This window comes from Hemitrygon akajei, chromosome 29, assembly GCF_048418815.1.
Source record: "Hemitrygon akajei chromosome 29, sHemAka1.3, whole genome shotgun sequence".
Lineage (NCBI taxonomy): Eukaryota > Metazoa > Chordata > Chondrichthyes > Myliobatiformes > Dasyatidae > Hemitrygon > Hemitrygon akajei.
In genome coordinates this window covers 10,697,976-10,720,104 of record NC_133152.1, presented here as the reverse complement: position 1 = coordinate 10,720,104, position 22,129 = coordinate 10,697,976, and positions in this window count along the sequence as shown.

Here is a 22,129-nt window from a genome sequence, read left to right as displayed (position 1 = left end):
CAGAGCCCGCCTTCCTTATCAGCTTATTAAGACGTGAGGCGTCCTTCTTCTTAATGCTTCCTCCCCAACACGCCACCACAAAGAAGAGGGCGCTCTCAACAACTGACCTATAGAACATCTTCAGCATCTCACTGCAGACATTGAATGACGCCAACCTTCTAAGGAAGTACAGTCGACTCTGTGCCTTCCTGCACAAGGCATCTGTGTTGGCAGTCCAGTCTAGCTTCTCGTCCAACTGTACTCCCAGATACTTGTAGGTCTTAACCTGCTCCACACATTCTCCATTAATGATCACTGGCTCCATATGAGGCCTAGATCTCCTAAAGTCCACCACCATCTCCTTGGTCTTGGTGACATTGAGACGCAGGTAGTTTGAGTTGCACCATATCACAAAGTCCTGTATCAGTTTCCTATACTCCTCCTCCTGTCCATTCCTGACACACCCCACTATGGCCGTGTCATCAGCGAACTTCTGCACATGGCAGGACTCCGAGTTATATTGGAAGTCAGATGTGTACAGGGTGAACAGGACCGGAGAGAGTACGGTTCCCTGTGGCGCTCCTGTGCTGCTGACCACTGTGTCAGACCTACAGTCTCCCAACCGCACATACTGAGGTCTATCTGTCAAGTAGTCCACTATCCAATCCACCATGTGAGAGTCTACTCCCATCTCCGTTAGTTTGTGCTTTAAGATCTTGGGCTGGATGGTGTTAAAGGCACTAGAGAAGTCAAGGAATGTAATCCTCACAGCACAACTGACCCCATCTAGGTGAGAGAGTGATTTGTGCAGCAAATACGTGATAGCATCCTCCACTCCCACCTTCTCCTTATACGCAAACTGAAGCGGATCCCGGGCGTGCCTGGTTTGTGGCCTCAGATTCTGTATTATCAGCCGCTCCATGGTCTTCATCACGTGTGACGTCAAGGCAACAGGTCTGAAGTCATTCAACTCCTTTGGTTGTGGTTTCTTCGGTACCGGGACAATACAAGATGTTTTCCACTGTCTGGGTACTCTTCTCTGATCTAGACTCATGTTGAAGATGCGCTGTAGTGGTTCTCCCAGTTCAGTCGCACAGGCCCTCAGTAATCGTGGGGAAACTCCATCCGGTCCAGCCGCCTTGCTGGTACAGATCTTCCTCAGTTGACCTTCCACCTGTGCAGCCGTAAACCTGGGCGTGGGCAAGGTCTCCTGTGAGTGGCTATTTTCCTGTGCGGGAAGTAAGCCTGGTGTGGAGTTCTGCAGTGAGGGTGAGATTGTGCTGTCGAACCTATTGAAGAAGTTGTTCAGCTGGTTCGCTGAATATGGATTCAGGACTGTCTCGCTAATTGACAGCCATGATTTTGGCACCAGAATTCAATACTTAAGGAACACCCGGTAGAGGTTCATTGCTCAAATGGGAGCTTTACTTGAATTATCATTTAGCGTCTAGTTTAGTATTCTGTTGTCATTTCAGTCTCACATTTTGCCTCGATTCTAGCCTCAGGTACTCCAGCACTTGAATCCTACCATCTTCGTTTAGTTCTCTTGTCGCACTGCGACAGCCTCATACTGTGGCACGGTACCATACAGGTATCCCGCTGAAGCAAGCTGAGCCTCGGACCATCTGATGAAGGTGTGACTGCGCAGATGATCAATGGCCAACTACACTATCGATTTTCAGACTTTGGCCCAAGATGGTGGCTGGAATGGAGAGGCCTTGGCCACTCTCCGAGATTGCCACAGACTCCGGGACAAACTGAAGTATGCCCTCACCTTGGGAGATCGAGCAGAAGACTTAGAGGTTCTGATCAACCATCCCATCCATCTTGATAGTTGTCTGGCAAAGTAAAGGAGGGATTACTTCCAAGGGGTCGAAGAAGGCTAGCCCAAGCCCAGCCTCAATGCTTTGCAGTTCCACTCCCGCCTCCTGCTCAGGGTCCTGTCGAGCCCATGTAAATCAGCTGCACAAGACTCTCCACCAATGAGAGGTTCCGGTGGAGCCGAGAATGCTGCTATTACTAAGGGCAAGCAGGTCACCTGTGGGTCGAATGCCTGAAGCTGCAGCTGTCAGGAGAACTGATAAGACTGTCCAGTGTTGGGAGGACTGTGATGCTAGCAGCCACTACACCCAATACCATGGATTCTGATCTCCCTCTGAAGGCAGAGATCTTCTGGGGTAAGGTCTTTGAGTTGAAGGCTTTTGTGGACTCTGGGGCAACTGGTAAGTTCTGGGACTTGGGGACTACCCATTGACTCAACACACCACAGCAGGAGTTGAGCCAGTCCATGCCTACAACTGTCCTGGTCAGCCGTCCACTTGGTTCTGGGAAGCTCCAGGAGCAGACATTGGGTTTGCAGACGAGGACTGAGGATCACATGGAAGACATTAGTTTCTATATCATTGACTCACCTTGCATACTCCTGATCCTTGGGCCAACATAACCCTCTGTGAACCTGAAGGAAGGGAGGGTCATAGCTTGGTCCAGCCATTGCAAGAAGGCATGTTTTCAACATGGTGTTCCAACCCTCAGACTCTCACAAGACCAAGGACCAATGAGGGACGGACTTCAGTTCGAGGTAACCAGAAGCCTTCTGGAGATCCAGTCCTGCCCTCAAGGACAGACAAGCCAGCTCTCACCACCAGAACCGTGTCAGTCCCAATCCTGTTGAATCAGGGGGTGTGCTGGAACTGGAGAGAGGGGATCTCTATAGGAGGGGCAAACCAAGGAGGTGCTGAAGCAGTCTGAAACTCTGGCAGCTAAGCCTAAGGATCCAGCTGCCTGGTTCCGACTAAAGGAAACTCTCTTAGATGCAGACTCCTGTCACCAAGTCCCGGGGGTGCAAAGACTTTTTGTAGTGCCTTGTTGCATTGTCTGAGGATACAGACGAGGATTTGGATTCTGGTTCGGCCACTGTTTCAACGAAAGTGTCTTGTGAGCCTATAGAGGAGACTCTGAGGCCTGGTGAATTGCCCCACCACCTAAGGTGCTTCAGGAGTCATCCTTGAAGAATGGTTCAGAGAGTAATTATAATACCCAAACTGGTTGAAATCCCTTCCATCTACGTGGATTTTGAAGAGGTCTTCTGCAAGGGAAAGACCTCAACTCTACATCTATGTCATTGGTCTACTGCCTGGTACTTGCCCTCTGCAGGGTTGATCATACACACTCTCGGACCCAGACAGAAGAGCTATGCAGGAGGGCATAAAAGAGGCTCGCCATGGAACTTATTGAGCCCTCCATCTCACCAGCTGGCACAATTTCTTATTCATTCAGATAAAAGACGGGTGCCTGCTGCCATGTATTGATTACAGAGGGTTGAATCGCAGAACAGCCAAGAATTGTGACACCTTTCCACTCATGAACAGTGCCTTCAAGATTCCCCAAGGGACAAGATTATCCTCAAAGCTAGACTTGCAGAGTGCATACAGTCTGGTTCACATAAAGGAAGGTGATGAGTGGAAAACTGAACACACAAGGACACTGTACCCTTTGACCTTGCAAATGCTCCAGCAGTTGTCCAGGTCTTTAGAATAACGTACTCCAGGATACTCTCCGTAAGTATGCCTTTGTCTACTTGGATTATATCCTAAACTTCTCAAAGTCCATGGAGGAGCATGTTGCTTATATCAGGGGCATTTCAAAAAGGCTTCTAGACAATGGACTTTATGTGAAGCTGGGGATGTCAGAATTTCATGTGACCACTGTTTCATTTTTGGGTTTAATCATCTCTAATGGCAGTCTCAAAATAGACCCCACTAATACCCAGGCAGTGAGAGATTGGCCACCACCATCCAATGTTGAACAAGTCCAACAATTCCTAGGATTTGCCAACTTTTACCGGAAATTCTTTAGGAACTTTAGCTCAGTGGTGGCTCCACTGACAGCTGTAAACATGGGTCCTTTTGCTTGGACCACTGAAGCTGAGGCTGCTTTTGCAGTTCACGGCAGCTCCCATTTTGGTTTCACCTTTCCCAGACCTTCCCTTCATCGTGGAAGTGGACGCCTCAGATGTCGCAGTGCTAACTCAACACACACCTTTGGGCAATAAACTGCACCCATGTACATTCTTCTCCAGGTGGCTATCCCTGGCAGAGGTGAACTGTGATATCAAGAATAGAAAGCTGCTTGCGGTCAAGCTGACTTTGGAAGAATGGCGTCACTGGTTGAGGGGATCAAAAATCCTTTTATCCTTTGGACAGATCACAAGAACCAGGGTTATATTCAGGAGCCAAGAGACTGAATTCCAGGCAGGTCAGGTAGTCTCTTTTCTTTAACTGCTTTAATTTCATCTGGAACTATCGTCCAGGGACAAAAAAGCCAGAAACCAAATGCCTTGCCCTGTCAGTTCGATCAACCTGAATAAGTGGAGTAGCCAACCTCCATTTTGCCCCAAGCCAAGGGGATAGTGCCAATTCACTGGGTAATCGAAGCAGTCATTCTCAAGGCCCAAGTGCAAGGAAAGATTCCTAAGAACGGCCCTCTGGTTTGGCTGTTCATCCCAAGTTCTGTCCAGTCTCAGGTACTTCAATGGGGACATACATCAAGAATGACCACTAACCCAGGAATTGCCAGGAGCCTCAAATTCATCAGGAGAAGATACTAGTGGCCAGGAATGACGAGAGAGGTGCAACAATATGAGCAGGCGTGCAAAGTGTGCGCCTGGAACAAGGAACCCTGTACCCAACCTCAAGTGCTCTTTCACCCCTGCCTGTTCTGGACAGACATGGGCACACATCTCCATGGACTTTGTCACAGGTCTTCCTCCTTCAAAGGGGAAGACTGTTACCATAGTATTTGTCAATCATTTTTCAAAGGCCTGCAAATTCATTACCTTGGACAAGCTACATTCAGCGGAAGAGACAGCTAAAATGGCTCTGGACCAGGTCTTCAGGATCCACGGATTCTTGAACATTGTCATGGATCGTGGTGCACAATTCACATCATGTTTCTGAAGGGCATTCTGTAAGCAGATCGGGACAACAGTGAGTCTTTCCTCTGGGTTTCAACCCCAGCCCAATGGCCAGCTGGAGTGGGTCAACCAAGATTTGGAACAAACCCTAAGATGCCTGGCCTCGGGAAGACCTGATGAGTGGTGCGACCACTTGATGTGGGCAGAGGTCGCCAACAACACCTTACAACATTCGATGCATGGATGTCACCATTCGAGTGCCAGATTGATTATCCTCTTCCCTGAGCTGAAGGCCAAGGTTGGGGTTCCTGCAGCTGCAGATCTCATCCAACGCTGCAAGGAGAAATGGACAAGGACGAGGGAGATTTTGCTGGCCTCTACTGAGAAAGCAAAAACCAAGACTAATCAAAGGACAAGACAGGGACCCAGTTTGCAGCCAGGGCAACTAGTCAGGATGTCCACTCAGGATTTGCCTCCCTGGGTGGAGTCTGGAAAATTACTGCCCAAGTTCATTGGAATGTTCAAAATCCTCAGGAAAATAAACTGGGTGTCTTACACCCTAGAGCTCCCCAAGACCTAGAATATCAATCCCACTTTCCACATCTCTATGTTAAAACTTGTCAGTACCAACTCCTTACCCCCCACCATCAGCCCCACTGCCACCCAGGTTTATCAATGGAGAGCAGATCTTCACCGTAAGAAGCGTTCAGGACTCACAAACTATTCAGCCTTACCTTGTGGAACAGGAAGGATTCGGACCCGAGGAGAGGTACTGGGTGCCTGAAAAGAACAACTTGGATCTGGCTCTCATCCGCAACTACTATTGTTGGTTTTCAGAAATAAAACAGTGGAGATGTTTCACGTTTTAGAAAAACCGTCGCAACACATTCATTGAACACAAAAAAACTGACCTCAAATCGTGCTAAAATCTGTTTACGTAATTGCATCATCATGACAGACCAGCCTCTTAAAATGAAACTCCAACTCAATATTGGTGGTTGGGAATTCTTTACGTTTCTACCAATTACATTACCTACGCAGCTTGCCAAGAATTCACTAAAACCGACAGTGAGTCTGCCCGGAGCTTAGAGGAGCTGCTCGGCTTGAGTCGTATGTTCCAAGGAAGAGGAAGAGCAGATGCCTCCGATTTGTCCAGAAGTGCATTGACACGCTCATGGTCATGTCACAACGCCAGGGGCATGGCAGCAAAATCCTCCAAATCTTGGTGGGCTGGTATAAGGTGATCTACCAAAATATATTTAGGTTTACCCCTCTTATCTATAATAAAACTCTTTTCTCCCCATTCCAAAACGTGGAATGGGTTTTCATCAGAGGGCCTAAGGGGACGTTGGTGTGCATCATGGCAGACGAAAACAAAGAAGGTCAACAGGAACCCGAGAGTGCTGCCATGCCGTGGTGTGATGTAGCCTAATACCAAGGTTCTGGGCCATCGCAGCCCAGCGGTTTGACATGATTTGGGGACCGCAATCTGAGGAAATATCAGATGGGATGCCAAACCAAGCAACCCATGTTCTGATGCCTGCCTGAGCCACGTCTGTGGGTACATTGGGGTGAGGGCGACTGGTTGAGACGTCGCCCAGGAGAGAAAGTCCAGCTTCCCCAAACTTAATGCAAGCCATGACTGCTGTTCCGTATGCCTGGACCTCTGGATCAGTAGCTTGTTCGGCTGCCATGCCGGCACAGCTGACCGCTATGTGTATGGCTTCAACCGCTAGCAGAGAGAGGCAATCGGCCATGACATTATTTTTCCCCTTGATATGTTGTGTATCAGTTGTGAGCTCGGATATGTAGGCCAGGTGGCATAGGCCACGCAGAACAAGTGTCTGATATTTTGGCCATCTTGTGCACGAGGGGTTTGTGATCAATGAACGCTGTGAAATGGCAGCCCTCTAAAAGAAAATGAAAATGGTGGACAGCCAGATGGAGACTGAGAAGCTCTCGGTCAAACATTCTGTACTTCATTTTGGGGGGTCGGAGCTGGCGTTTGAAGGCAAAGAATGGCACAGCACCCTCAGCATAGTCTGAAGTGTCAGTAGTAATGGCTATGAGTGCATTGGGTAGTGGGTGCATCAGTAGGGTTGTGCTAGAAAGAGCTCGTTTGGTATCATCAAATACCCTGGTCTTGTCCACTGACCAGTCAAGCACTTGATTAGGGGTTTTGCCTTTAAGCACACTATACATCAGGAGCATACATTCAGCAGCTCATAGAAAGAAGTGGCGATAGAAATTCACCATGCCTAAAAACTCCTGTAGTATTTTTAGTAGTGTGGGGGTGGTGGGAAATCCATAATAACTGCTTCTGCTGATGGAGGGGTTTTCACAGTTGTTTTGGGAATGTACTTCGAGTGCACAGGTACCTGATGGTAGCCCCCAAATGAATAGACTTTGGGAAAAAAAATAATCTCTTTTCCAGCTAAACGTGCTGAGAAGTTTTGGATGTGTGGGATTGGGGGTGGTGATCTTGTTAAGGCATCAGTAATTGCTGCATGAGTGGCAATCACCATCAGACTTGGGGACCATATGGAGGGGCAAAGTCCAGGGGCTATCTGACTGGCGTACAATTCCAAGTTTTTCCATGTTGGCAAACTCAACCTTCATGGTTGCCAGGTTTTCCGGGTCTAGTCTCTACGCACAGCATGGACTGGAGGGCCATTTGTGGAAATGTGGTGATCGACCCCGTGTTTTGTGACTGTTGTGGAGAACGTGGGCTTACCGAGGTTTGGGAATTCACCCAGCAGTCGAGTAAACTCACATGGGGTGGTGCATGCACCTGGTAGAGTCATTGCGGGGAAATTAGTGGCGGAGCAGGGTAATGACCCAAAGTCCTAAACATTCACAAGTCAGAAGTTCTTAAGGTCGACCAACAATCCTTGGGCAAACAGGGAATCTGCACTGAGCAGAGGTCTAGCTGCATTAGCCAGGACCAACTATCACATGCAACATCCGCTGCTGAAGCAGAGAATCACCCGTCATGCCTGTAGATCTGAATCTTGCTGCTGTTGGATTCGTCGCTCTTTGCCCTCTCATCAATAAATGAGGCTGGGAGCACACTCACCCGAGCACCCAATCACACAGTAAGCGTCACCCTGAAAGGGTGTCCGTGATGAACAGTAGACGACCCTGGCAGCTGGAACCCACGGTGTTCACAGACCTCTGATGTCCCGATGTGCCGGCAATGATGAACCTGCAAGATGGTCAGAACTTCCTAGTGTTCATGTCAAAGTGATCGTGGTAAAAGCACAGGCCTGGTGTCGTCTGTTTCCCAGCCACAGGCGTCCTTATGTTAGGCCTTGCTGTCTGGGCTTACTGAGGTAAAGAAAGGAGGAGGAATGATGCATTGCTGCCTGGCAGAGTGTAGACTATCAGCCATTTTAGCAAGCTCCCTATGGTCTATCACGGGTACATTAGCGAGAGCTACAGTATACGAACTTGATCAGGCATTTGCTGCATGAAGAGTTCTTTAAAAATAAAACAAGGGTGGTGATTTTCCAGAAGAGCCTGCATGGTCCATTAACTCTGAAGGCTTACCATCGCTGAGACAAAGCAAGAAGAGCAGCTGTTTGAAGTAATGTTTGAAGCACCAATGAAGTAGCAGAGATGTTTTATGTTTCAGTAAAGCTGTAGCAACTCATTTATTGAACACCAAAGAAATGAACTCAAAGTGTGGTAAAAGTCCTTATGTAATGACATCACCACGTCAGACTTGCCTCTTGAAGTGAAACCCCAATTTTATATCAGTTGCTGTGAATTTCCACCAATTCTGTTACCTTACAGCATCACCATCTCTCTGCCAGGCCCATCAGCAGCTGGCTGTAAGGGGGGTGGGGCACTGTTACAATACCCACCCAATTGTGCCAGCTTCCAGGGCTTAGACACTCTAATTCTCTGGAATATGCATTGCTGGCAAGGTCCCTTTAAGGATTCAGGGCCATTTCACTAATTGGCAGCCATGTTTTGATGCCAGGGTTCAACATTTGAGGAGAATCTGAACAGCGGTTCAGTGCTTAATCAGTAGTTGTATTTGGATTATCGTCAAGTGTCCAGTTTAGTACTCTGTTCTTGTTTCAGTCTCACACCTCATCTCTATTCTAGTCTCCGATTCTCCAGCACTTGAGTCCAACCATCTCACCTAGGTCTTCCATCACACTATGACAACCTCGTTGTGTGGCATGGTAGCGTACTGTTAGTGTAACACAATTACAGTGCTAGTGACCCAGGTTCAATTGCTGCCGCTATTTGAAGGAGTTTGTATGTTCTCCCCATGGGTTTTCTCCAGATACTCCGGTTTCCCCTCACATCCCAGGTTCATTGATCACATGGCTGTACTTGGGTTGTACAGGCTTATTGCAAGGGAACAGCTTGTTACCATGCTGAATCTCTAAATAAGAATAAAAATCAAAAACCTTCTACACTATGCACAAAACCACCAACTTTCATGGCATCTACTAACTTGCCACACCACCCTTCCACTTTCTCACCCAAATGCCTTATAAAATTCACCAAGAGCGGGGATCTCAGAACAGATCCACGTGGAACTCCACTAGTCATTGACCTCCAGAGAGAATACACTTCATCTACCTTTGGTGGGCAAGCCAGTTTTAAATCCACACTGCCAAGTTTCCTGCGATCTAATGCCTTCTGACTTTGTGAATGAGTACAGGAAGGTGATCCTTGTCAAATGCCTTACTAAGATCCATATACACCACATCCACTATTCTACCATCACTAATTTGTTTTGTCACTACCTCAGGGAATTCAAAAGTACTTGTGAGGTATAAACTGGCCCTCACAAAAGCATGTTCTCTCTAATCAGACCATGCTTCTCGATATGCTCACAAATCCTATCTCTACGAATCATCTCCAATAGTTTATCCACTGACATCAGACTCACTGGTCTATAATGCCCCAGGTTATCCCTCATAACTTCCTTAAATAAGGAAAAATATCCTCCAGTCTTATGATACTACTGCTGTGGCCAGTGGGGACACAAAGACATAGTAATCTCTTCCTTCGCTTCCTGTAGTAAACTGGATATATCCTGTCTGGTTCAAGAATGATCTATTCTAACATTTTTCAAAAGATCCAACTTATCCTCTTTTTTAATGTTGATGTGTTCTGGCACACATCCCCTACCTCCTTTGACTCTAGGTACATGATTCCTCTTTTACCCCTGATAGGGCACACTAGTCACCCTCCTGTTCTTAGTCATTCTCCTGTTGTTGTTTTTCATTCGATTCTATCTTTTTTTTGCATTATGGAAATACACCTGAGTTTCAAATTGATATTTTTATTTTCATCATTCAGATAATTTAATTGAGCAAGACAATAAGATGTTCAGTACAAACACGATTAGGCCACTTGGACCATCGAGTCTGCTCTGTCGTTGTGTCTGATTTTTTCCCTACCTATTCTGCTGCCTTTATCCCTTTACATATTTAGAACCCATCGATCTTTGCTTTGAGTGCACCCAGTGACTTCACCAACAGAGCATTCCATGGCAATGACTTCCACAGGTACACCACCTTCAAATTTCTCTCATCTCAGTTCTAAAGGGACATCCCTTCATTCTGAGGCTGTGCTCTTGGATCCTAGACCTTCCTAATAATGGAAACATCCTTTCCACATCGATTCTATCCAGGCCATTCAGTATCTGGTGGCTCCCCCTCATCCTTCTGAACCCCATTGAGTTCATGTCCAGGGACATCAACCACTTCTTATACATTTTATTCCTGACGTTGTCCTTGTGAACCTCCTCTGGATACTTTCCAGGACCGTCATACATTTCCATAGATCGGGGATCCAAAATTACTCACAGTAATCCAAAATATAAATCTCAGCATGATATCTTTGATTTTATATTCTAGTTCTCTTGAAATGAATGCTAAAATTGCATTTACCTTCTTTACTGCTGACTCGACTTGTATGTTAGTCTTAACACAATCTTGAACTTCAAAGTTGATTTGCATGTCCGCTAGTCAATAGCTGATTGTTTCTTTTCTGACGTGCTTTATCAATTTTATACGTTTATAAGTGGATATAACCTCCTCCCATCTCCGTTGCTGATCACACTTTATGAGTAACTAAATTGGACTTTTCCTGCTGACTATTCAAAGAATGAATATATTGGAATACAAAAATGTCGCAGAAAGATCAGTTGTTGATAAATTCCAAATTTATCACCAAACTCTCAAAACTTTATCACCAAACTCTCAAAACTTTATCACCAAATTTATCACCAAACTTAACACCAAACTTTCAATAGATCTGTGAAATCAGTTTTACTATAAATGCATCTATAAAGAGTAACTACATGATTACATAAGATTTATTCAACCTGCATCTTTGCTTTGCTATAACTCAGATCGCCAAGCCCCATCAAAGACTTAGTGAAGTTCTATCAAAAACAACTGAGAAACACTTGGATGGTCAGCTAAGCCAAATGCCCAGTTTTGTCAAAACGTTCCGATATGGACCAAGCGCGGAGAGAGAGAGACAGACGTTGAAACACATTGACAGTTCTCCAACTTTAATGAGAGCTGTTGCGGAATTTAAAGGAAAAGAAAAACAATAAACGCTAAGCCAAATAGGGCCGTATCTAAAACTCGCAAGCTGAAAGTTAAACGCCAACACTGTGACTGGAATAAATAACTAAATACTAAATGAATCCCAGCAGGTCAGGCAACATCTGTGGAAAACGAGTACAGTTGATGTTTCGGGCCAAGACCCTTCAGCTGGACTCACTGAAGGGACTTAGTCCAAAACACCAACTGTACTGTTTTTCCATAGATGCTGCCTGACCTGTTAGGTTCCTCCAGCATTTTGTGTGTGTTGCTTGGATTTCCAGCATCTGCAGATTTTTTCTTGTTTGTGACTAAATGAACTCCATTCCCTTACGTCCATCGAAACAATAGTACTCTTTCCCGGACAAGGACAAGGTTTAATTGAGAGCATAAACATTACTGTGCTTTTGGTTAAGTCTCGACAAGACTAGAATGAAAAGAAAGGAGTTAAATACCAGCACAGTGGAACAACAATTAGCTGGAAGGTGCATACTCACAAGTGTAATTGCCGAACATGTCGTGCAGACCAGTCCACCTATGTGAGAGCGTAGATCCTGCAGCAGAGTCTGTGTTTGTGACAAGTTTAGTGAGCTGTCAAACCTCACAAGCATTATGAATATTTCTGCAAATCTTTGAATTTCAAGAACATTTAAAAACATTCATATCTATTGACATAAATGAATCAATTAAAATCATAAAAGTATTAAAACTAAATAATTAAAGAGAGAATGCTTAAAAATACCAAAATACAACTAAAAACATTTCATTAAATTCAATTAACAAAACGTTTATTTTCACATATATATATTCTCCCTTGCATTCACTTTTCTTCATTGACTTGAATACACACAATTTCTAAACCAGAATCCTTGGATACAACCCATTCCATCAACACAGCACAGAACTATGAGAGAATGGGGAACTATAGAGGGAGCAACCTGGGTAACCTTCACATTGACTCTAGATCTCCAAGGTCTTGAAGAATCTTGTTAACCATAGCAAAGCTTCTTCTGATAGCATCTCCCACACTCCCTCAGCTGATTCATTGGCGGTCCTTCACATTAAACACTTGGAGGAAGCATTGAAATCAATAAAGTCACGGAATGTGTTTGGGCCTTTTGCTTTTGGTTGGTCTCATGTAATCTAGCCCTAATTTTCATCTTCAAAGAAAGACTAAAACAGTCTCAAACTGTTGTTTCAGGACACTAGTTTGCAATTAATACTAAGGCAATTTTAATGCAAACCAAGAGGGTATGTGGTCAGTATTGACCTGAATATTTGCTCACATTGAGAAAAGATGCTTGGCATTTAAAAATTACTCCAAAGCCACACGGCAGATAGATTATGTCACATGTCAGGATGCATTTTCTCTGATTTTATTTTTGCATCTCGTTGTATTTCAGTTTTTAGGTTTAAGTTTATGGTCACTTATGTTTGTCATGAAATTAATTGTTTTGTGGCAACAGTACAGTGCAAGACATAAATATTTGTAGTAACTTACAGTAAATTAACATTGCAAAAGAAGAATAGTGAAGTAATATTCATGACTTCCTGGTCTGTTCAGATGGCAGAGGGGAAGAAGCTAGTTCTAAAACTGTGAGTGTACACTTTCAAGATTTTGTACTGATAGAAGTACTGAGGAGATGGCAGGTCCCAGACAGTGAGTGTCCCCAACGATGGATGCTGACTTCTTAAGGCATCACATTTTGATGACGTCCTCACTGGTGAGGAAGCTTGTGCCCTTGATGGAGCTGACTGAGTCTCCAGATCTCTGCAGCCTCTTCTGATCCCGTGCATTGGAGTCTCCATACAAGGTGGTGATGCAAGCAGACTAAATGTTCCCCAGTGTGCATCTCCAGAAGTTTACAAGAGGCTTTGGTGACATGTCAAATCTCTTCAAATTACATATAGAACTACTTTATTAAAAACAAACTTAACCAGGCAGGAATCTGCTATCAAAATTCTCTCAATGTTGCCCTACCTCCTAAAGGTGAACAACTCTGCTGTGCTGACCAGCAATTCAACAAGTCTACAATAGATGGAAGCATCCTCTGGTCAGATGGCCAAAATAGATAGCTGCTTTAACAGAGATACAACCCCAACTAATTGGCTCACAAAGGTGAGTGATCCTGAAGGTGGCAACCATCAGGCTCCTGAACCAGCATGGACAGCTTCACTGACTACACACTGAACTGAACTTGAAGACAACCTTTGGACTCACTCTCAAGGACTCTACAACTCATGCTGTCAGTATTCTTTATTTACTTATTAATTTACTATTACTTGTTTCTTTTTATATTTGCACAATTCGTCCGTCTTTGTGTGCAGATTTTCATTGTACTTCTTTGTTCTACTGTGAACGCCTGCAAGAAAATTAATCTCAGGGTAATGTTTAGTGACATATACATACTTTGATAATCAAATTTGACTTTGCCTCAGACATCCTTTTTGAAGTCTATAAGGATTGTTTCAGGCATCCAAGGAGCAGATGATGAATTAAAATCATCCTCAAGCCTGGAAGTCACAAGAGTGTTAGAGTGAAGTGCCTTTTCAGGAATATAATATGCCTTTCAAATCACATAATATGCCTTGTACATCCCTCACCTTCACAGTCTGAAGCTGTCCAATGATGTACTGTCATGGATCAGTCTGATCGAATTTTCTCCTTCCACCTGTACAATGCAGTGCTATTAAGACCAATAGGTTTGATAAGGCAAGCCAACTGAATGTCAGATACTGTCCCCTGCTACGTGATGTACATGTCACTGAGCTGCCAGGTACTGAGAGACAGCAGATGTGACACGGCAATGACTGAGCTCCCACAGATGTTTCCATTTATTTCAGGGAAATTATTTCACCTTTTAAGGGAAGCATGGATCAGCATCCAAGCAAAGGAAAATCCAAGAATTTGAGATAAAATAGGACAATGGAATTGGTTCAAAAGTGTCGCAGGATACAACCGACAATGACACGAAGAGCCCTAAACTTCAATTTTATCCTTTGGGCTTCTGTCTTAACATTGGATTCCATTGATTAAACAGTTTAATGGTATCACAACCATATAACCATATAACAATTACAGCATGGAAACAGGCTATCTCGGCCCTCCTAGTCCATGCTGAATGAAACATGAGAGCAAACATGAGAAAAATCTGAAGATGCTGGAAATCTAAAGCAACACACACAAAATGCTGGAGAAACGCAGCAAGACAGGCAGCCAGTTGTCGATTACTCCTTTCCATAGATGCTGCCCGGCCTGCTGAGTTCTTCCAGCATTTTGTGTATGTTGGAACAGTTTAATTGTTTGTGTACAAGTTTGTCAGTAAGGCAGCATTCACTAAACAATGTGCTAACCTGAGGCAGCCTCCTCAGAAAGGGTGAGAGTTAGCTAGTTGCGCCAAAGTGAAAATGTGTTTTGGTTTTCTGAAATAATTCAGTAATTTTCCTTTAGAAAATACAATATTGGCACACAATATACAAGCCTCCGTGGGGGTATCAGTGAATCGCAGGGTAAAAGTGTTCCGCCTTGTATCGTAGCAACACTAATAATTCTAGGCATTATAGATTCAGTGCTTTAACAAGTATTTATTCCAGCATTTGGATTATCCATGATTCCTACTTGGGGATATGTAATTTTCTCTCGTGAGGTACTCCTCTCTGAAGCAATGCATCAGTAGGAATGTAAATGCCTGGTAATTATAGTAACCTTGCTTATGCACTTAAAGTCATGTAGTTTTATTCTTAATGGCAGAAGGAGGCTAAGAGCTCTCAGGATGATCTTGAAGCCAACTGGCTATCAGAAGCAACCACAGTTTCTTTTCATATACTTTAAGCACGGGTATACTTTCATGGCCCCATGTGCCACCTAGGCACTAAGGGTTCAGACGACGCCAACAATACTTTCATACAACCAATGGTAGCATCTTGATTTGAACGACGCTGTTCCAGCTTGGGGCATCGGAGTTCGCAGTTCTATTCTGGCGTCCTCTGTACGGAGGTTATACACTCCTCCCCTGTGAATGTGTGGGTTTCCTCCAGGTGCTCCAGTTTCCTCCCACGTTCCAAAGGTCGTAGGTTAATTAGTCATTGTAAATTGTACTGTGATTAGGCTAAGGTTAAGTAGATGGGTTGATGTACCTTGTGGTTTATTGGGCTGGAAAGCCTTGTCATATATAAAATAGCTAAATAGCTATTTCACAGAATATATAGGAATGACAAATGTGACAACTGCATAACACCATAAGACAAAGGAGCAGAATTAGGCAATTTGGCCCATTGAGTCTGCTTGGCCATTCCATCATAGCTGATTTATTATCCTCCTCAACCCCATTCTCCTGCCTTCCCTCTGTAACCTTTGACACCCTTACTAATCAAGAACTCATCAACCTCCACTTTAAATATACCCAATGACTTGGCCTCCACAATCATCTGTGGCAATTAATTCCACAAATACATCACCCTGTGCCTAAAGATATTCTTCCTCATCTCTGAACTAAAAGGATGTCCTCCTGTTCTGAGGCTGTGCCCACTAGTCCTAGACTGCCTCACTATAAGAAACATACTTCCCACAACTACTCTACTTAGGCCTTTCAATGAGATTTCCCGTCATTCTTCTAAGCTCCAGTGAGTGTAGACCCAGAGTTATCAAACTGTCTTCATCTGTTAATCTTCTCATTCCTGATATCATTCTTGTGTATCTCCTCTGGATGTTCTCCAGTGCCAGCACATCTTTTCTTAGATAAGGAGCCCAAAACTGCTCATGATACTCTAAGAGTTTTCTGACCAATTCCTTAGAAAGCCTCAATATTGTACTTTACTCTTATATTTCAGTCCTCTCAAAATGAATGCTAACATTTTTTTTTCCTTACCATTGAAGTAACCTGCAAGTTAACCATTGGGAGATTCTGTGCAATGAATTCCAAGTCCCTTTGCACCCGTGATTTTTGAATTTTCTCCGTGTTTGGGAAGTAGTCTATGCCATTATTCCTTCTTCCAAAGTAGATGAAAATGCACTTCCCGACACGATATTCCATCTGCCACTTCTTTGCCCATTCTCTTAATCTGCAGATTCTGCTTCCTCAACAGTCCCAGACATTTCATCTATTATTGAAACATATGCAAACGTGGGCACAAAGCAATCAATTTCATCATCCAAATTGTTGACATATGATGTAAAAAAAAATTGATCCCAATTCCAACCCTTGCAGAACACCACTAGTCACTGGCAACCAACCAGAATAGGCCCTTTTTTCCCAACCTTTTCCTCTTGCCAGTTAGCCAATCTTCTATCCGTGCTAGAACTTTTCTTATGATACCATGGGCTCTTATTAAGCAGCCTCATGTGCAACGCCATGGAAATCCAAGCAGACAACACCCATTGACTCTCTTTTGTCTATTCTGTCTGTAATTTCCTCAAAGAATTCCAGCAGGTTTGTCAGACATGATCTTTCATGAAGGAACCAGTTATATTGTAGGAATTCTACAAATTTCCTCTTTTCGAATCCAGTACCAACCTGATTTCCCAATCTACTTGCATATTGAAATCCCCCATGACTATCGTGCTATTACCATTTTTACACTCCTTTTCTAGCTCCCATTGTAATTTATATCCCACTTCCTGGCTACTGCTTGAGGGCATGTATATAATTCCCATTAGGGTCTTTTATCCTTACAGTTTCTTAACTCTAACCACAAGAATTCTACATCTTCCAATTGTATGTCACCACTTTCTCAGGGTTTGATTTCATTTTGTTTTTATAAGCAGAGCCACCCCACCTGTGCTTTCAATACAAGGTGTAATTTTGGATGTTAAGCTCCTAACTAAGATCTTCTTTTAGACATGTTTCGGAGATGCCCAGAACATCATACCTGCCAATCTCTAACTGTGCTAAATGATCTTCTGCCTTACTCTGTACATTGCACACGTTCCAATATAACACCTTCAGTCCTGTATTCACCACACTTTTCAATTTTATCCCTATATTACAATTCAACTCATCCCACTAAGTGCAATTTTGCCCTGTCTTCTGCATGTCCTTCCTCACATTCACACTACACAATGCATTGACTTGTATGCTAAACTGCCCCATCCTCAGCCCTGTCACGCTGGTTCCCGTCCCTCTGCCAAATTAGTTTAAAACCTTTCCAACAGCCCCAACCAGCCTGCGATAAACATCTTTAAATATTGTGCGGCAATGCAGAAACAGATTTTCACACACACACACGCACACATACACAGTCACTTTTACATGCACAACCATTCCCTTACACATACATACAAATACACATCTATCACATATATACACAGGTATATCTGGCCCCAATATTTCAACTAATTTCCCCTGATGAAAAATAAAGCATTTTATATAATTTGTGCTGTTAAAATGAGCTTTCCTGGATGCTGCATGCTATTGTGACTCATTCTACAATAATGAGTTACCAAAGTGTAATATTTCTGTTTTCATATTTGCAGTTTCAAGAGAACTTGCAACGTTGTGAATTCTACAAAGATTAGGAAGCATTCTAAAGGAAAATTTAACCATTTTTTGCCTCTGATGCTCTACTCAACCATCTTCCCTTTCTGTGCCCCTCAAAAATGTTGGTCCATTTTCTGTGTCTGAGCATCCAGTTTTTGTTAGGTGTCAGTTTAATGGGAGATTATTATAGAGCTTAGAGTCAAGAAGTCATACAGCTCAGAGGCAGGTCCTTTAGTCCATTACAACTGCTGATCTTTGTGCCCATCTGTATTGATCCCAGTTGCCTGTACAAGATCATATTGACTTATATAAATATATAATATTTGTGTATTTTTCTGTTTTGCTCAGCTTTTTCTTTCAGAGCCACATATAACTTAAGTACAATCTATTTATATTTATTTGTGTGTTGCCTGAACTTGTGTCCATGATGCAGCTGCAAGCAAATGTTTTCAGTGTCTGTACCTCACTGTGCTTTATTTGATGTGTATCCTTCTCTGCTTTGTCTATTTAAGTGATTTGAAATGCCTCTTCAATGTGGTGATTGCATTTGATTGCCCCACCGCCTTTGGCAGCACAATCCAGATATCTGTCGCTCTCTATGTCATCTTGTTTAGCTGTCACAGTGTGCTCTCGGAGAACAAGGCTGCTCCCAAGTGAAGAGGAACAGCAGTCAGTCAGTCTCAGGAAGCACTGACAATGACTCAAGCCCAAGAGTGTAGGATGGCAGGCTGACAACTTGACCTAGGAGTGGAGGGCAACAGATTTCCCAGGAAGAGACAGAAGCAAGAGGGTCGGCATAGGAATACCAAGAGAGACTTAGGGGAGCAACACCACAAGACAATACATTCTCTCCAACACGATTGCTCTGCTGAGGCACCAAACGAGAGTCCCTTTTAAAATAATCATTGATGAGGGAACCATGTGCCAGTCACAATTAACTTGACCAGATTAAACCGAAAGCACAAGGCCTTAATGACTCTGGTTAAGATAGTAATTAGTAAATACAGATGATCAGGAACCCGGGAAGCTCAATGCTCTCTGGCAAGCCACAAGTGTCACAGGGCTCATGACAATACATTCTACTGGAAAGCCTTCAAACCAACCAGTAGGAAGCCTCTCAATCTGGCTCCATCATTATACTGAAAAACCTGTGATATCCTGCAATCATACTTTGTGACAGACTTTCACTCTCCAGGGTCCAGTTTCTGCAAATGCTGGAAATCTTGAGGAACTCAGCAAGTCAGGCAACATCTATGTAGGGAAACAAGACTGGGCAGGACCTGATGAAGGTCTCAGTCCAAAACATCAATTGTTTAATTCCCTCCATAGATGCTGCCTGATTTGCTGAGTTCCTCTAGCATTTTGTCAAGAAGCCTACTATTGACTTAACTGACACTGCAACCTAATCAGAAGAAACAACAGTATCTGTTAACCTAAGGCTTCAGCTGTCCTGACCTGATCAATGCAGTTGTGAAAAAAAATCACTTACAGGTGAGGTTGTCACCAGATGATCGGCAAAATATATATATATTAGAAAGCAGTAAGGGTGTCAAGAGCCCTGTGGGCCTATACAGTAAGTCCTAGAGTGTTGGGCTCTGAGGTTTCAAGAGCACCGTATTTGTAAATTGTTGTCCTATCTGGAGTCATTAAGCCCTTGTGTTTTCTGTTTAATCTTGTCAAGTTTATTTAGACTGGCATGGGGTTTCCATATTCTGTGATTATTTAATGCAGACTCCGAATAGCACTTATCTTAGGGTCCTTGTTTTGAGAATGCTGCATCGCATAGTGTTGCTTGGTCAAGCCACTGATGCTCTGTTGATATTTCTATGTATAAACTCTTGATCCATCTCTACATAGGAGTCTGTCCTCTCTTAGCACCTGAGTTCTGTCATTGCTAGTGCTCACCATGACAGAGGACCTTGTGATCAATGGACCCAACGGAGGCTCAACTGCATTTTGGACACCGTTTGGCTGGAAGCAAGGGTGCCATCTATTCTCAGTGCATGTCCCAAGTCTACGTTCCGTGCTTCTCCAGTCTACATTCAAGGCTTTTTCCAAGTTCTCTTTACCGGACCCTCACTCCAAGTCCACTCCATCCTGCGATCTACCAACTCTCTCCACTAGCGTCTTCTCTCTTCATCTCTTGCTGACAAAAGACGGCGAATACTTTCTCTCAGACAGACAAGAAGAAACAACACACCTCTCATTGGATCGCACATATTCCAAAGCCCCCGTTATCTCTTGTCATAACCCAATCACTGCTGCTACAGAGAAACCATTACATTAGCAATGAAACATTACATAGAGGCCATTAAATTAGCAGTGAAACCTTACAGAGCGTTACATTAGTCTTTGATTTAACGGTTCAAAGTTTTCAGGTTCATTTATTATAAAGGTATTATACAACTCTGAAATTCTTCTTCTCCAGATAGCCAGGAAACCAAGAAAGAAAAGAAAGACAATACAATCATCAACCCCCAAATCCCTCCTCACAAAAAGAAAAACAAATAAAAATGGAACAGACACCTCAACCCCCAAATCCCAACTCCCACACAAAAAAATGAACAAAAGCCGAACAAGCACATTGACCCTCCCCCCAAATCCCCTCTCTGCACAAAAAAAAAAACAAAACGATCGGGTGAAAAACACAGAATATAAACAAATTATAAGACTGAAAGAACTTATAGTCCAAATCAATCTTCAAGATGGAGTAAACCTGGGCAGCACTCTTTGGGCACAGTGGCAGGCTCTCTTTTCTCTGGTACAGAGCAATTGAAAGACAGGCAGCCAGCTCTCACCTCGAAGCTTCAATCTCCCTCGTCGCTTCAATCAGCAAACAATGGATGCTTTAATCAGCGAAATGGAGTCAAATATCGGCTTCTGCGCCATCCTGCGGGTTGTTAGGTTGATATAGCTTAACCTCCATAAAGTTAGGGGATGATAACTATTAGACTTAAGTTCTTAGTTTAAGTTTAAGACTCTAGAATGGGTGTGATGGTATTGGGTTCACTGTCCACTAAGCCCTAAAGTCAAAAAGAGATTTTAAGCCTTATCTGTTATAGCTATCTACAGGTATCTTCACTCCAGCGAGGTTAAACTGTATCACCCAACTCTTCAAAGACTAGCTTACTTTCCTACCTGGTCTCTATGCTAAGGTCTAGCTGCCAATACCCACTATTTGAGTGGTGGGTCCACTTCCCTACAAAGGAGAAGATACTTCCTGCTAACAAAGTAGATTAAACACAGTCTACTTTATTTTAAATTTAGACAAGTAATTCTTAACATGCAGTTAAAACTCACAGAAGATTTCTGATTTATAAAAGATTTCTGAATTTCAAAAGGTTTATAACCTATGAAGGATTTCCAAGCACAGGTACAATTCTTGTGAACTAGGCACAACACCAAGTTGCAGACAAACGACTCACCTTTGCAAAAATCAAAGAAGGAATTCTAGTTCTTTTGTCCACCATCACGTCTTTCTGTCATTCTCCTTTTATTATTATTCCTAATAATATCTAATGCTTCTAACATTCATACTGTTCTGCTACTAGCTGACATTATTTGTATGTGATTTTTTTCAGATACTTTTGCTGGGACAGAACAGTTGGTCTAAAAGCTTCCATGAACATGCAAGACCATGCAAGAGATTGTGCGGACTGCTGAGAGAATCATTTGAGTCTCTTTCACTCCGTTCAGGACATGTACCAGTAGTGCTGTGTTTGCAGAAGTCTTAGCATTGTCAAGTGCCTTTCCCGTTCATCCCAAAATCTCCTTGATCTCCTGCCATCAAGCTGAAGGTACCACAGTAGAAGAACAAGGACTGTTAAGTTGGGTAACAGCTTCTTCCCCCAGGCTGTGAGACTTCTGAACACCCTGCTACCACTCAGTAAACATTACTTATGACAACATCAGTAACTTCATACTGCGGTATATTTAATGATATGCTGTATGTGCACTTTATGTACATCTTCAGAATGTTTTTATTATCTATTACAGAGCCTTGAAAAAGTATTCAGCCCCCACAGCTATTTTTATATTTTACGTCTCATTTTCAAAATGTAAAGTATATTGTAGTAGGAACAACTGAGCTAATCTACAATACATTGTGAATCGCAGCAAATCAAAAGGGAAATTCCAAAACCAGTCAACAGTTTACAGAAAATTAAGAACCAAAATTGTGA